General features: G+C 44.6%; 1 protein-coding gene across 2 annotated transcripts in view; it reads left to right on the plus strand.

Annotated features, from left to right (window-relative positions):
- The window catches only part of LOC109306228 (interleukin-1 receptor type 2-like), a 44,512-nt gene that overhangs the window by 976 nt on the left and 37,709 nt on the right, over positions 1–5,827 (plus strand). The gene's annotated exons all lie outside the window — the stretch shown is intronic.

Raw genomic sequence — 5,827 nt, forward strand, 5'->3', positions numbered from 1 at the left:
GGTTTCTGGTGAGGTCCCTGGTTCCTGGGTGAGTCAATGCAAGGCAATAGTCCAGTCATTGAGTTGATTATTCAGTAGAGACCTGCTACCATTGTATCTCAAGCACCCTCATTCATCCCCATTCATTCAGGAACCAATTTACATGAGACTGGTTAGACATGAGTCACAGTTACAACATAGGTTACACCCGGGCAGAGGGCACAGGACGGAGGCTTGACATACAAAATGGAAACTTGACATAACTTGACCTTACTTATGCTAACTTACACATGTAGGCCTAAATCATATAGTATCAATTAAACAAAAATAATACAAATCAGTAAAACAGTAATCACAGTAAAAATCAATATAAACATAATTATTATATAATATAAAACAGTGGATCAAAGAAGGAGAAAGAGAAGAAAAAAACTTGCTACAAAAATACTAAAGTTTATCCTATGTCTTAGCTTACTCATACTTATCTATAGGGAATACAGAGGGAGAGAAAAAGTCAGAAATAGTTGGGGAAAGGAGGTACTGTATTTTATAATTTAAAAAATAGAAAAGAAAAACTGGGGATTTTGCTATAGTCTTTGATGATGTAAATAAATTGAGCTCCTTGAGTCTTGCACTAGTACAAAGCATTTTTTTATGACTTTTGGTGTCTTTTTCTGAACTCTATCCAGTTCTTCAACATCCTTCTTGAATTGTGACCATCAGACTCTATTCCAGTGGCAGTCACACCTGTGCCAAATATAGCACTAATTATACTTAAATTATTGTGCAGTAACAACTAAAATACATTACAAAAGCCTTGTTACATCAGTGCTTTTATCTTGTACCTTGAATGACTTGTACCTCATCACCAGGGATCCTGGTTTTCTCTGTTTAAAAAAAAAATCCTCAATTTTTGGATTTAAAGTAACCCAAAATCCACATTTTTCTGTTATTAAAATGAAATGCCACTAATATCTATATAGATATATCTGTAGATGGTAAATCTATATACCTAGCTATATAGATAGATAAATCTATATGTATGTATATATATGTGTGCGTATATGTGTCTATATATGTGTGTGTGGGTATACACTGTGGTGTTTCCTTTTAATCATGGAAAATGTAGATTTTGGATTACTTTTTTAAATCTGAAAAATGGGGATTTTTTTTAATTGGAAAAAACCAGGGTCCCTGTTTATCAAACAAGATAGTAAGCTATTTTGATGAGTTCTTTTTTCCAATAATTTTTCACTGTTGATTATCCTTAGTTCCTTTACATTTTTATCATCCATTTTCTTATTTTGCCTGAAATCAGTGCCATTCCCTTTTGCCTTTTAAAATAGTAGATCATGGTTAGTTTCCCCTCAGTTTTCTGGCTTGTCCCCAAAGAACTTATTTTCTCCCTCGTTTACTTTTACTGGATGCAGGTTTCCACATTTCCACCCCCAGTTCCCTTTTTACCCAGACATGCTTTCTAAACAAGATATAGCCAAGATCACATTTATGAGATCTATGAGGTTTCAGTAATATGAGCAAAGTCAGATTTATTCTCATAAATGAGTCACTTCAATTTCTTTTGTTTATTACTCAGGCTGCTATCATTGAAGAGGCAATTAACCACTTTTCAGCTTTCTCACAAAAGGATGTAGTCCATTATTCCACCCAACCAAAGTCTTATAGCACATAACTAGCTGTTGGTTAGCTTTCAAGATTTTCTATCTTCTTTGTTCCTGCTGTGGACCAGGAAAAATCCATGAAAAAGGGAGTTAGAGTTTCTTCTTCTTCAGTACTCTTCTAAGATTCCTGAAATCATCTATAATTGGTGAGTTGTACATGAAACAATATGTGCCACTTATGAACATCACCACTGTCTGCTCACTGTAGAAACTTATCCAGTCTTGTATCTTGGTTCCAGGGAAAACAATATACCCATCCTGTCCCTCACAGAATATTTTTTTACAGTTCTTTTTAGCATATAATTCCTGACGAGTACTATCTGTCATCTTTGGATAAATGGAGATTTTGTGTAGGGCGTCTTTGATAAGTTTGCAGATTGATCTGAGCAGCTCTATTTACTTACAGCAGGGGTGTCCAAACTTTTTGAATCTGGGGCCTGATCACGAACTTTTTATCACCCAGTGGGCCGGCGAGCCATATTCAAAGACCTCACAGGAAGTGGTATCACATCAGGAAGTGATGCCACGTGACCTTTGACACAAATGAAGTTGCAGGAAATGACAATGAAATGGGTGTGGAAATGTGGTTTAAAATCCAAAATAAAAACAATAGAAACGCAAGAATGAAATAATACCAAACACTTGACTAAAATGTGAGCTCTGCCCACTGCCACACACTTCGGCGTGCATGCATGTGTGTATATGCATGTGTGCCCTCCCTCGTATCTCTCCATCCTGGATGTCCCAGTCTGAGGGAAAAATGCAGTCTCTGGCCCGGGCTCCTCCTGCCTCGTGCCCCGCAGCCCCGGCCCGGCCCCCAGGTGCCCGCAGCTCCGCGTGGGAACTTACCTCGTGCCTCCGTCCACTCTGTCCCCCAGGCGTCCCCAGCTCCGTGTAGGAACTTACCCCATGTCTCTGTCCACCACACACGCGGGCAGGGTGTGGGCCATCCTGCAGCTCCCCTGCCCACGTACCAAGGGCAAGGGGCGGAGCCAGAGAACGAGCTGCACGTGCTGTCCCCAGCTTGTCTAATCAGGTGCAGCTGGGGCAGCCCTGCGCCGCACAGCCCTTGGGGCAGTGGCAGCAGCACCCAGCTCACTGATGAGCCCGGCCCCACGGGGATAAGCAGCTCCCCTTCCCTCACTGCTGGGGCCTGTGGGCCGGCCCTGCCTGCCTGCCTGCCTCATTGCTGCCACGGCTCCGTGCTCTGTGGCAGTAGCAGGGCCTCAGGCCAGATAAGTGGCTTGGCTTCCAGGCCAATTGGTGGCCTGCGGGCCGTATGTTGGACAATCCTGACTTACAGCATGACCTTCTCAAGTCTGTTCCATTGGACTGGATAGATCTGTAAAGATGCTTTCTGAAGTTTCTGTTCTGAGATTCTGGTACTTCTGGCTGTGTGGATTGCCTTCTAGTCATCTTCTTTCTGGTGGTTACAGCCCCCCACCTCCTGGCCTGCAGCCCTGCAGAATGTCTCCTGATCTTCTTTGGAGCCTATAGACACTTATTTAATCAATTAATAGGCATCTAATTAATCAACACAGGCTCTGTGTTGGAGCATTCTAATTAGAATGCTCCAATGTCATCTCACCATTATGTGTATTAAGCCCCCATGCATTACAAAAGGACTGTGGGAGCACTTTATCTGAAACTCATTAAATAAGCTTTAGATAATGTATCCCACAGCCATTTTGAAACACATAGGCCTTAATACATGTAACAGTGAGCTGTTTTAATTAGAGTGGCTTTCTATGAACCACTTTAATTAAAATGCATCCCCCACCACCAAGCACATATATAGGCAGCCCTTGCTTCCTGTAATTATGACTTGCCAATCCTTCTCTCTAAATTTCCACTCTCAGGTTTCTTGATTGATGCAACAAACTGCAGATTCCTGAAGGTTGGAACACAAGTTTTAGTGGGGACATTTTGGAGGATGACACCAGGAAGCCCAATGTGCTTGGAAAATTTTGCAATAGCTCCAAGCAGACAATACACCTCATGGCTGCAAGCAGCAGCACTGAACATACATCACTTCAAATGAAGATCAAATTTGTTGCAGTTCAAATGAAGTGCCTTTCTTATTGCCCAGGACTCTATATATGAAATAATGCTGAGTTCCTGGGTTCTTTGAACTTGGGTTGGGGTGAGGTTTTCCAAGCCTGGCTGTCCAAGTACTCCTCAGCCTCTCTGATCTCTGAAGTCAAGCACTTGTCCTCCAAAGCCACCAGGATTTTCTTTCAGCACAGCTGCTAATTTGTACTTTATATAGTTTTCTTCTGACTTCAGGTAGGGGAGAAAACATGGCACATAGGTTCACAGCCCATGCTTATACTGCATGTAGTCATGGGTCTGGAAAATAAGTTTCTAAAGAGTGACTGGGTTTGCTGAGATGTGCACACTAGTAGCGAGCCAATTCCTCTAGTTGTGTGCTGTCCCCCTGCCTCACTGAGGGAAGCAGCCCATTCAAGTTGCTGCAAGGAACAAAACCAATATTTTCTTCCCTTATGAGAGTGAAGTTGGGGGTGCTGAAGGAAGGTACAAGGGGGGGAAAGAGTCCAAGAGTCCAGCAATATATGCATGCCACTGGGAAGCTGTCCTCACCTAACACTCCTGCTCTACATGTACCTGACCCAGATATAGGACAGTGAAATCACCTGAAAGTCTCCTCCTGCTGCTCTCTTTCTCTGACATGCTTGATAGTAGAGGCAGGGGACACTTTAGGGAGGTTTCATTGCCTAGTGACTGGGTTTGGCATATTCTGGGCACAAGTATGTGGGCCGGGTATGCTCCCTAGTGATAATTTCAAGAGCACTATGGAAGCAGTAGAATAGAGTCTATAAGCAAGGGCTGCCTATACCCTCCTCTCACTCCCTGCCTCTGAGCAACCAAATAGCTCCCCTGATTCCCACTTTGAATGCCTATACTGGTTAGAAGGTAAGGGGATGAAAAGCCCCCCTGGTGTACCAAAGCCTGCAACCCCAGGAACAGGCACAGGGAGGTGACCATGGAAACTCCCACTTTTATATAAGGATGCTGGGGATTAGGGTCACAAGCCAATGGGCTAAGATGAAGGGGACAGACACAGCTAAATAAATATTAACATTAAGGCACATATGCTTAGGGTCTGGGTAACAGGAAGTAAACAGTGACACTGGTGAAATCATCCATGAACAGGTAACCAGTAGATAATGCTAACACCATGATATACACGACTGAGAACCTTAAACCCTCCTGCAACCTCAGCGGGCTCCAAACCAGTCTCTGGTCCCTTAAAACACTTAACCGCTGCTTGCCTGGGCTCCACATCTGAGCCCCACTACTGCAGCTTGCAGTTGTAGCTCTGTCATTTCTTTCAAATCTATCTGGTCATGTGTCTGTCTCTCTCTGTTATGGTAACCCACACTCCAATGCTTCTCCTGCTTTCTCCTACCTCCTGCCACCTTCTGGGAGTTGTAGCGCACACTGCAGTCCATTCCTTCAGTCCCCTGGAGGCTTCTGGGAGTTGCAGTTCACACAACAGTTCCTTTCTCCAGTCCTTGGAGGCTTCTAGTATTGTAGGTCATGTTACAACTTTACAGTGCATGACATCCAATATCACACACATTACACTGGCTTGAAAGGTGAGAAATGACCTTGTAGCTGCTCTCCTCTCAAGGCCTGGAGGTATTGAAAAACCCAGAAAGGCAGAGATGTGGCAGGGAGAGTAGGGTAGAAATGACAGGTTTGGGGGGCATAGTTTTGTAGCAGGCTTTTGGAGCTTGGGTTGAGTCCCAGGCTTGAAATCTTGCTGTTTTGATTGGTGGAGATCATCCCCCAATCAGCAAGAGGAGTTCAGTCACGCCCCTTTCCTGAGGGGAGGGGGAGAGGAGTTCCCCCCTGGACCTGATTGAAGACTGCAACACTCAGGTCTGGAAGACTTCAGGGGCGGAGCCCTGGAGCGTATAAAAGGAGCTGCGTGCCCAGCACAGGGAAGCAGATCTGGGAGTGAGAAGAGAGAAGAGCGGGGCTTAGAAGACCTGAGGAGAGCTGCTCAACGCCTGGAATGAGGCTGGGAGCTCAGTGCAGGAGGCACTGCACAGAGGGTCCAGGAGCGGATCAAGCCTGGTGCTGCATGAGGCAGCCCAGGCCTCTGACCCATAGCAAGAGGTTGAGTCCAGAGAGCCAGATGG

Source organism: Crocodylus porosus, unplaced genomic scaffold (genome assembly GCF_001723895.1).
Source record: "Crocodylus porosus isolate Cpor-Errol unplaced genomic scaffold, CroPor_comp1, whole genome shotgun sequence".
In the NCBI taxonomy this organism is placed as follows: Eukaryota; Metazoa; Chordata; order Crocodylia; family Crocodylidae; genus Crocodylus; species Crocodylus porosus.